This window comes from Acinonyx jubatus, chromosome A3, assembly GCF_027475565.1.
Source record: "Acinonyx jubatus isolate Ajub_Pintada_27869175 chromosome A3, VMU_Ajub_asm_v1.0, whole genome shotgun sequence".
Lineage (NCBI taxonomy): Eukaryota > Metazoa > Chordata > Mammalia > Carnivora > Felidae > Acinonyx > Acinonyx jubatus.
Genome location: NC_069388.1, coordinates 97,334,712 through 97,346,339, shown reverse-complemented (window position 1 = coordinate 97,346,339; position 11,628 = coordinate 97,334,712). Strand labels below are relative to the sequence as shown.

At 41.4% G+C, this 11,628-nt stretch overlaps 1 long non-coding RNA gene across 1 annotated transcript in view; it reads left to right on the top strand.

The window, feature by feature from the left end:
• Positions 1 to 679: 679 nt before the first annotated feature.
• Positions 680 to 11,628, top strand: part of LOC128311241 (uncharacterized) — a 61,450-nt gene continuing 50,501 nt past the window's right edge. Inside the window, exon 1 of the long non-coding RNA XR_008289429.1 lies at positions 680 to 1,708. This is a non-coding gene — a long non-coding RNA (uncharacterized LOC128311241). The remainder of the gene's footprint in view (positions 1,709 to 11,628) is intronic.

Sequence of the window (11,628 nt, the reverse complement as noted above, 5' to 3'; positions counted from 1 at the left end):
AATACATAAATATCTGTTAGATGACTGAAAGAATCCTGATTGCCCACATTACTGCTTTCTTTGGCATGCTGGCCTGAATGGGAATGAGTGTGTTTAGAAGGGGGTGTAAGTTTTAATGAGGCACCTCCAGGAGAGTCTCCCCAACTCCAGGCAGTGGGAGGTATAGGGTTGGAATGGAGATTGTGGGCAGACTTCCCATGGAGCCAACCAAACTTAAGCCTCGAGCCTCTTTCCCCTGCCCTTCCAAGGCTCTGCAAGGGGCCCTGGGCAACTTTGTATTCCCCATCTCGTATTCTTTTCCTTGTAGCTTCATAAGCTTCAGGCCTCCCAAAACTCAGACCTGTCCTGGGAATTTCTCCTTAGAGTCCCTCTTTGATTTCCATAAGACCTGTTTTGGTCAACATGTATTTCAAGCCTCAGTTTAAAAGACCTCACTGGTGACAGTATTTCCCAGACTGTTCTAGCTTCCACTCTCTCTTCCCTACCCCTACCTCACTCCCAGCTGCCACACTCACCTTCCTTTGGTTTTTGTAAGTCACCAACCTCTTTCCCACCTGGAGGACACATGACATCTTATTCTCTTTGTGCCCCCTGCCCCCACCCCCCACAATTAGCATGACAAGGTCCTTCCCAGCCATTCTGCAGCTCTGTCTTCTCAGACCCTACATTTTAACCCCCCCATGCCCTTGTTCATTCTCTTTCAGAGTAGCACCTGCTGGTTTCCACCCTTGAAATCATCACACATGCTCAGCTCACAGTTACTTGTCTGCTTCTCTGCTTTATACCTATCTCCCTGCAGACTCTAAGGCTGAAAGTAGAGATGACTCATTCTGTTCACCCACATTTATCATCTCAGACTCTGCCTGGCATATAGTGAGTGCACAGTGAATATTTAAATTTTTTTAACGTTTATTCATTTTTTGAGAGACAGAGCTTGAGTGGGGGAGGAGCAGAGAGAAAAGGGAGACACAGAATCTGAAGTAGGCTCCAGGTTCTGAACTGAGAGCACACAGCCCGACGCGGGGCTCGAACTCACAAACCGTGAGATCATGACCTGAGCCAAAGTAGGGTGTTCAACCGACTGAGCCGCCCAGGCGCCCCAGTGCACAGTGAATATTTAATGAATAAATGAACAGATGCTTCCACATTGCCAAGTGAAGATCGCATTGCTTTATGGCTTAGTTTGTATTTGTTTATTTCCTTTGTCTTTATTATTATTATTTCTTTCACTGCACATTCCTGTTCTTAGACGACCATGCATTTTTATTCTTTGTGTCAGGCACATAGATAAGTGCTTCGAAGCATAATAACAATTAGGAAAAAAAAACCCTCTTAAGTTCTCCCTGGTGCTAGTGAAGAATACATACAGTGAGCTATCCTGCTGACTGTTTGCTCTGAGGCACCTAAAGCCTACATTGCTCTGATTGGTTTGTTTTCTGCTGGAGTAGCTGAGCTGGGGAGAGAATCTCTGAGCCCATGCTGCGCCTGCTTTCTGCCCGTCCTTCTTGGTGACAGGCTTTAGAAGTAGGAGGCGAGAAATCACATTCCTTCTGTCGGCAGGTCTAAGGGCATCTGAAACACTGGATTGGTGATCCTCAACTTGCTGGGGAGGATTTGAAAGAGCACCAATGCCTGGGCCCCACACCAGAACAGTTACGGCGGGGTCTTTGCGGTGGGTCCAACATGGAGATGTTTTAAAAGCTTCCAGGTGAGAGAGAAAGACAAATACTGCTTGGCACCTCTTAGTTGTGGAAGCTAAGAACAAAGTCGTCCTCACAGAAACAGAGTAGAATGGTGGTAGCCAATGCTGGGAGGTGGGGGAGAGGCAGAGATATTGGTCACGGGGAACTTATAACTTTCAGTTATAAGTTAAGTGAGTTCTGGGGATCTAATGTGCAGCATGGTGACTACGGTTAATAATACTGTATTGTATGCTACAAATTTGCTAGAAGAGTGGATCTCAAGCACAGAGGTAACTATGTGAGGTGATGGATGTGTGAATTAACTTGATTGTGGTAATTATTCCAGAATGTATACATGTATGAAGCCATTACATTGTATGCTTTACATATATCCAATTTTGCTTGTCAATTTAACCTCCATAAAGTTTGGGGAGAAAGAAAGCCTCCAAATGATTCTTTTATGCAGCCAGGGCTGCAAACCACTGGCCTGGAGGAGTAAACATGGCTGTGGCATTTGCTGAAGAGAGTTTCATACAGTCTTGACTGTAGCAATGCCATGCACTTGGAACCAGTCTTTTTTTTGTGACAAACAAGCAGAGAAGCTTTGCTCCAAGGCTATAATCCACTTCTTCTCTCACAGATGTATGGAAGAAATAACCCCAAAGAGTCCGTGTGGCCTGGAAAACTTCAGAAGAGAACAGGACTTTGGGACCTGGAGATTCTCATTTGATTCCCTATACTTTTTCTGTTGTCAGTGGGGCAGGCAGGATTTATGATGTCTGCAGTAGGGCTAAGAGGATTTGAAACTTAATTATTTGAGGTATCAGGGCATTCAAGAGAGAAATCTCAAGTTCCCAGATGCAGATGTTCTTGGTATGGGAATCACATTTGGAGAACTGTTGGTTTATTATCTTAAGATCATTCTGTCTTAGGTTTCCTAATGACAGATCACTTTGAGGCAACTGAGGCATCACTGAAATGTATTTCTCAGATGAGAGGGGAGATAAACAGCAATCCACTCTGCTCACTCGGCCTTTCTTCATGCTCTCCATCAACTTAAGAGTTGCTTCCTGGAACCAAGCTAGGAGCAAGTACTAGGGCTTGATGTATACTTTGGCCCATCAATTTATTTCAGTAGATTTACAAAGTATTTCCCATCCGATATCTCATATAGTTCTCTAGAAAACAAGATGCTCCATTCTCCTGCTTCTTCTGTTTACTCATGCCATTTACTCATGGCATTTCTTCTGCCATAGAACTTCAACTCCTATCTATTATCTATCTATCTATCTATCTATCTATCTATCTATCATCTATCTATCTATCATCTATTTATTTGTTTGCTCTGGTGCTGAGCCTGGTCTTCACTCAACATTTACTCTTTAATTCAAGAACTTGTCACTATTTGACTAGAGTCTGTGATGCTGAGTTCCAATTCTCAAGAGAGGGAGTATTTGATTGGCTACCTACACCTGTGGGTGAGATACTCCTGGGTCAGCTTCCATCTCACCCCTACCTCGTACCATCAAATGGGAAACTGATGTGGGGTGTGCATGGGTGGAGGCCCATTCAATAGGGTCATTGTACAAGAACAGGGGTCAATAAAGTTTTCTTAAAAGGGCCAGATAGTAAACAGTGTAGGCTTTACAGGTTCTATAGTCTGTGTTGCAACTACTCACTTTTGCTGTTAGAGTACCCAGGTAGCCGTAGACAGCGTATAAGTAAATGGGTGTGGCTATGTTCCAATACAACTATATTTACATAAATAAAATTGGACTGTATTTGACCCCTGAACCATAGTTTTCTGACCCCCGTGTCTGAGCATCCTAAATGCTTTTGACTACTTAACAACAAGTAACTTAATCATAATTTTTCTCTCTGTTAATTGTGTCACTGGCAAAGGCTTACAGAGCTCTCAAGGCAGAGATGCCATTGTCTATTTTGTATTCCTCATAGCACTAACATGGCAAGTGAGGCACATTGTGTCCCAGCAATTGTTTTGTAATGGGTGTAAAGACTGTTTGGATGAGCCATTTGGACTTCCTAGAGATTGGCATAATGTAAATCCAACCAGTCTGTTTCATAAAATTAGCCAAATCTTCTAATCAGAACACCTGCCTTAATGCCTTAATTTTCCTTATAGAAGCCAAATGTGATGCATGTTGGATATTATTCACTAAAAAAAATTTCTCCTGATTGTTTTGATCCCACAGATGTCAGGATTCTTTGTGAAGACTTCATTCATTCTTGAGTCCCTGGCCAAGAATGGGGCAGAGTAGGGATCTGCTGAGGCAAGTGTTCTTACTCCAGCTGAACATTTAAACATTAATTTAATTAATCGAATAATTTAATTTTAATTATCACTTGACCAGCTTTTATTTTAAAAAATTAAAAAATAATTTTTTTAATGCTTATTTATTTTTGAGAGAGAGAGGGCGTGATTGTGGGGGCAGGGTGGGGGGGAAGAGAGAGGGAGACACAGAATCCAAAGCAGACTCCAGGCTCCCAGCTGTCAGCACAGGGCCCCATGTGGCACTCAAACTCATGAACCATGAGATCATGACCTGAGCCAAAGTCGGATGCCTAACTGACTGAGCCACCCAGGTGCCCTTCACCTGACCAACTTTTAAAAATGCCAGCTGTGGGGCTCAGTTGGTTAATTGTCTGACTTTGGCTGAGGTCATGATCTCACAGTTTGTGAGTTCCAGCCCTGCAACAGGCTCTGTGCTGTCTGCGAGGAGCCTGCTTCAGATCCTCTGTCTCCCTCTCTCTCTGCTCCTTCCTTGCTCACACACACACTCTCTCTCTGTCTCTCTTTTTCTCTCTGTCTCTCTCTAAAAACAAATAAACATTAAAAAAAAAAAAAGCCAATTGCCGGGCTGAAGGTTTTTTGAGGATGACGCCCAGGGATCATGTCTTACTGAACGATAGGGGTTGGAAAGCTAAATACTGTATTTACTACAGTTCCTTCCATTTGGGTTCTATAAATGACCCAGTCATAGTAGAATGACTATGTCCAAGCAGACATAGCCTTGAAAGATTTGAAGGAAAAAGCAACCATCATGAGGCAAATATAGTTGCGGAGGTCTTTAGCATTTTTCTGCAGCAGCTGTAGCAGAGCCCCTACTGTCTGGCTTCAGCTTTGTGGGTATTGAGAAGCATGGTATTTCATTTGCAAGGGAGGTGTAGCGGTCGTCATGCTAGTAGGTGGCTTCCTGATCGAGGTAGAAGCAGCAGTTCCCTGGTGAGCAAGTTCTGCTTTGTTCTGAGGGTCATCATCCCTGGAAGCTCAGCTCAATTGTGCCAGGGTTTCTTTGTAAAAACTAGTGAAGAATAGGGCAGAAACTAGTGAGTTGCTTCCGCCCTAAAAGAATCTCCTATCTCTTACTTCTGAACAGTTGATACAATCAAAGTCAGCTACTGAATCTGGTGGTTGGGCGCGGGAGTGCTTAATTACAACACGGGTTGAGCTCTTAGCCTCATCAGATTGCATGTGAACGTTGGAACAACTGTGGGAAGAAGTAGGAACTTAAAATTGGAAATGGCCACCTTTGGGAGGATTTGGATGAGTCAGAGAACCCAGAGCCCCCAAATCCTACTGAGTTTCCTCTGTTCCCAAAGCCTCTATTTCCAGACTTCCTTATATCTTGGGCTCTGCAAATGTCCTAGCTTCTGCCTAGCAGACATAGATAGCCCCATGAGACTGGGCAGGCAGTCTCCATTCTGGAAGGCAGATGTCTCCATTCTGGTAGTGCTAATCATGGCAGAGGCAGTGTGATCCTGGAGGCAGCAGATACGGTGGCAGCTTTCTGATTCCTCAGCTTTCTTTCTAAAATGGCAGAGGCTCCCTCAGGAGGTGAGTTCCACTGTATGGTTCTGAAAGTTGCTCCTAAAATCTCAGCCACAAGCCTGCTCTCCAGGTATTTCTGCCAGCCACCTAATAACAGATAATAAATTCCTTTCTGCTTAAAGTAGCCAGAGTGAATTCTGTCCTCTGTAACGGAACCCTGATACAGAGGGGTAATAAATCAATTCATCATCAGTTTTTCTAGCCACTGTGGAAATGGCCCATAACAACCATAGGAAAAAGGCAGATAGGCTCTGCCTGAATGCCTCCAGGGACAAGTTTCTTAGGCAACTCATTCCATTTTGAACAAACTCCAATTATCAAAAAAATTTTTTATAGTTGTCTGGAATCTGTCTATTTTGTAACTTGATCCCATTGATTTAGTTTCTTGTTAGCAAATTGGTTGGGTTTGCTGTTAGTCACTTGGACAAGAAAAGCCTTGTCCAAGCTAAAAACTCAAATTCCTCTACCTGTTTTCTCTATACTATGGTTCCCAGATTCCTCCACACTGCCTACAAATAGTTGAGGAGAGGAGAGGAAAGGAGAGGAGAGGAGGGGAAGGAAGTGGGGGAGGGGAGGGGAGAAGGGAGGAAAGAGGAGGAGGGTTAGTGAGCCTTGATGGGGACCATTAACACTGTCTGAGTGTGGTGAAATATGCTGAGACAAATGTTTATGTAGAAAAGAAAAAGCAAAAAGGGGTGGAGGAAGCATCTGTGATTAAAACCTTCTTATACAGTAAGAGTCCCAGGACCAGCTCATGGTTATTTGTCAGCCTCATTGGAACATTTCATTTTCACAGTAATTTATCTTTCATCTATTAGTTCATCTTTCTGTTGGTAAATTAATGTCCTTCGGTTCATCCACTTGATAGCATGAATTTTGTTATTTTACCCAAGGGGGAGATATCCATATTGAAAAAGAAAGGTGAAAGGGGAATAGAAATTAAAAACAAATCTAAAGTAATGGGGGATTAAATAACATCCCCCTGTTAGTTTTATTTCTCAAACTAGTTATCACTGTCAAAGAATAGTTATTCATATGCTTATTGTCTGTGGTCCTTTGCTAGAATGTACACTTTAAGAAGGTGAAGAATTTGTTTTGATCCTTGTTGTATCCTAGGAGTCTGGTCCAGAACCTTAAACAGAGTAGATTCCTTTTCTCTCTCTCTCCCTCAATCTCCCTCTCTCTCCCTTTCTCTCTTTATATGTATATATAAAGTGTGAATGAATGTTTGCAGACACAATGATAGGAAGAAAAGGGGGAGGCAGAAGAGCAGAAGGGAGTCTGTGTTGGTATAACAAGTTATCACAAACAGTCACTTAGAACAACACATTTATTATCTCATAGTTCACATGGGTCAGGAATCTGGGAGGCACTGCCTGACTGAGTCCTCTGCTCAGGGTCTCACTAGACTGCAGTCAAAATGTTGATTGGGCTCCATTCTTATCTGGAGGCTCATCTGAGAAAAGATGTCCTTCTGAGCTTCCCAGGTTGTTGGTAGAATTCATTTCTTTGCAGTATAACTGTGGGCCCCAGTTGTTTTCTGGTTATTAGCTGGAGGCGGCTCTCTGTTTTTAGAGGTAGCCCAGCAATCCTCTGCCACATGGTTCTCCCATGGGCAATTCACAGCATGGCTGTTTGTTTCCTCAAGGCCAACAGAGAAAGTCTCTCTTCACTCTGCCAGGAGCCTTAAATAATGTAATACCATCATGGGATTGACATCACCTTTGTCATATTCTATTGGTTAGAAGCAAATCACAGGCCCTGCCCACACTCAAGGGGAGGGATTTATACAAAGGTCACTCCTCTGGGATCACCCTAGGGTGTGCTAACCACAGCAGCACAGGGAATATTAGAAATGGTCAAGGACAGAGAGATTTGGCTTTTGTTCTCAAACATTTCTTTTTATGAGATTCACCCTCCATTTTGCAATCAAAATATCATGAAGCTCAGAGATTCCATTTAGAAAGTCCCTGATCTTACACATTTTAGCAACTTCCAGGGTCTGAAATTTTTGGTTTGGTCAGTGATTCACACTATGTGAGTTCCTCCAGATTTTAATTTCTCTCTGATGAAGAAGAAATTGCAGGGTAGATGTAGACTAGATTTGGCTCCTTGGATTCTTAAAATTCCAAGCTGAGAAATTAGAGCACCCAATAGGGACAGAAGGCTACCAGTGATTTCCAAAGAGGTGTATGGTTGTGGGACTTTTCTCATAGAGTGGCTTCATTTAGTAACCAATGGGTCTGGATGGGTCAGACAAGTTGCTTAATGCAGCTCTGCAAAAAGACATCCCTAAATCCTGTGAAATATCTCCTTGCCACTTGTCTCTCTTCTACAGTGGTTGAGTAACCAAAATGTTAGTCCTTGCCCGGGTCAAATGGGAGAAGGGCTTGCCTACAAAGCCTGTGGGTATATAGCTGAAGATGTAGCACATATATTTGAAAATCACAAGAAAAAAGAATGGATTGACTCTCCATTTGAGAGCTTTTGAGGAGGCTGCTGAAGACCTAACATATTTAATTGAAGCAAAGATGCCATCAATTTTAAGGCACGATATTACTTTATATGCCTCTAAGGAAGAAAGCAAAGCCCTGGCAATTAAACAGTAAGCCGCTGATGGTAAGACACATCACTATTTCAGAGGTATTAATGTGTGCAAAAAAGGCATGTCTTAGAATGGAGGAATATGGTTGGATTCCGAAGAGCAGACTTATATTGTATTGCCTTCAGAAGCCCTGATTCTCAGCAGAACTGGGGTCTAGAAGACCCAGGAATGTGACACTGACTAGTCTGCTGTCACTAGGAAAAGAAAACATTAAAGTTTGAAATGTCCTTAGAAGTCATGGAGCCCAGCCTCCCTTCTAGGGCAGGAGAAGCTGTGCCTCTGTTTCTAACAGATGGCTTTCCAGTCTCTGTGGAAATATTTTGAGCACTGTAGAACTCACTACAGTTGTAGTAGTGTACAATCTGGTTGTATTGTGGGGTATAATTTATCAGGTAACAGGGTCCCACTTTAAACCTAACTATGCTTACCTTCATTCAGCTATGTGGGAGAATGTCTGGATAATTTCAGGGTGCGCATCACCTGTGAAGTGAAAAAATGGAGATCTTGTAGGGGAAGCTCATGCTGAGGGAAGAGGGAGTTGGGCTGAGAAGGTACACCATGACAGTGCCTCAGTTTATTTATTCTTTCTTTCCTTCAGTGAGAGTACCTACCATGTGCCGAGGTCTAAATCAATGACAGACAGACATAAGTTCCTGGTTTCCACTCCTCTCAGCTTGTAGCTCTTCTAACTCTAGTATGAACAATACAGAAGAACTCTGAATAGACATGTTTGTCTTGAATACCTGCATGTGGTCCAATTGACCACTGCCCAGTGCTGCTGTGATGTAGCAGAGAGGTCACTGGCCTTTCCCTTTTATAGGGACCTTGACACAGCAGATGGTTTGGGTGCCACTGGGTGGGTGTCACCTGGAGATGAGGATGTACCACAGCACATTTCTTTGCTTAGACCTCAAAGAGCCAGACTGAGGGAGTGCCTGAAATAGTGGGGCATTATTGTAGTGGAATGGGACCTTGAGATTTCTGTCATAGAAAACTGAGGGACAGAGCCAGTTACACATTACCAGCCAGTACTGAGTAGCCCTGCTTTGACCATGAGCAAAGAAATCTGCAGAGAAACATGGATTATATGTTTACCAGTTGTACTCATAATAACTTACACCAGTATAGTGAATCTGAATTGTCATTAATAAAATATTAACATGTTACTAAAACTTTGATAACAATAAAGTACTAATGCATTTTATTTACTTATATTTGATCGTTCATAACCTCACTTTTCTCTGCTATAATGAGTCCACTGTTCAAACTCTTTAGAGAACTGTTCATGGATGCCTGTGTCTAAATTCCATTTTAAGAAATATAACTAGACTCTCAAAAGTCTGTGCCAATGACTTGCTGATGGTGATGGAAAAAGCTAAATGCAAAGAAAATTATTTTCTTTTGAATATAAAAGGCACATTTGATTTTTTATCCTGGGTGAAGTCAGAGATGTGAATAGGATGAGAACAATATCCAAGTTGATTGCAGCGCTCAGTGTTGTGACAGTTTTTCTGAGTTAGGCTCTCGCAGGTTGATTTATACATATTGATTATTGGCATCCCAGAATTTTAGCCATCTTAAAACATTTGACTCTTCTCATTTCCAATTGTTTTTCTCTTCCTTCATCATTCTCTGTCTTGGTAACGTAAAATTTCATTTTGGAGGAGTCTTCTATTTTACTTTTTGTGCATTGTTATATTAATATTTCTTCTCTGGGTTCTTAGAGTTCTCCTCCACAGTTAGCCCCTTTTAAAAATTCCTTAAAAATGTGTATCTTTTCTTAAGTGAAAGAAAGTTCAAAAAGGCATAGATAACTTTGTACAAGAGAATGAAAACATAGTCATAATTCTTATAAATAGTTTAATTTTGGCTTTAATTTATGATAAGTATTTCAGACATTCAAAAGATGTTCATGGCAATATACTGAATACCAAGATACTTGATTCCCAGATTAAGAAGTATAACATGAATGGGGCGCCTGGGTGGCTCAGTCAATTAAGTGGCCAACTTGGGCTCAGGTCATGAACTCAGAGTTTGTGAGTTTGAGCCCCCTGTCAAGCTCTGTGTCGGGTTCAGAGCCTGGAGCCTGCTTCAGATTCTGTGTCTCCCTCTCTCTCTGCCCCTCCCCCGCTTGTGCTCTATCTGTCTCTCAAAAAAGGAATAAATGTTAAAAAAATTTAAAAAAAGAATTATAATCAACATAATTGAAACCCTTGTGTACTTTTCTCAAATGCATTCTTCATGCCCCTCCCCCCACAGAAGCATCATCCTGAATTTATTATTGCCATGCATCTCTTTTACATATTTACATATAATTACATATTTAACTTGCCTTGAATAATATACATTGTTCTGCATATTCAAAAATTTTACATAGGTGGTACTTTTGCATGAGTTATTTTTTGCAACTTGCTTTTTTCATTCAAAAATATGTATTTATGATTTTTATCCATGTTGATATATGTAACTATAGTTCATTTTAAAAGGAGTATGTTATTCCCAAATCCCTCAATTTATTATCATTCCCCTAATGATGGGCATTCAGTTTATTTCTGATATTTTTGTTTTTATATGTTATTACAACAAATGCAATAAAGTTGCTTACGCATGTTTCTTTGTGCTCATGAGAGGGGGTCTCTCCTAAGGAAACTGGACTGAATTGTGCCTGCCCAAGTTCATGTGTTGAAGTCCTGACACCCAGTATCTCAAAGTGTGACTGCAATTAGAGACAGGGTCTTCAAAGAAAAGATTAAGTTAAAAGGAGGCTGTTAGGGTGGAAAGTATTCCAATTTGACTGGTGCCCTTATAAGAAGAGGGGCCTAGGACCCACAGAGAACACTGGGGATGGGTGTACTGATAAGTCCACAAGAGGGCGGCTATCTGTAAGCCAGGATATTGTTCTTATCCTACTCGTATCTCTGACTTCAACCAGGATAAAAATCAAATGTGCCTTTTATATTCAAAAGAAAATAATTTTTCTTTTCTTTCCATTGTTGACACCACCCAATCTGTGGTATTTGTTATAGCAGCTGGAGCAGACTAATACACTCTCTTAGCGTGAAACTGCTGGATGAAGGGATGTTTGTGGGTTCAGCTTCTTGAGCTGATGCCATACCACTCTCCAAAATAATTGATGCAAATTAAACTGCCACCATTGGACCTCTTCTGGCAGCACAGACTCACCAACATCAGAAATAGTGTTGACAGGTATCTTATAATTTTAATTTGCACTTGACTTTTAGTGAGGTTGAACATTTTTTTTAGGTTTATTAGCCATTTATGCTTTCTATCTCTCTGTAAATGGCCTGTCTGTATATTTTTGCTTATTTTTTTTTTTATTGGATTGACTTTTTTAAAAAAAACAATTGATGGGTACACTCTTTTACTAATACTGTTAGTTTTGATCTTAATAATTTTGCGGATTGTTTTGTTTGCTTTATGTTTCAGTTACTAAGAGTGTTTTTAGCTACTTCAATAGTGGATTTGTTGGG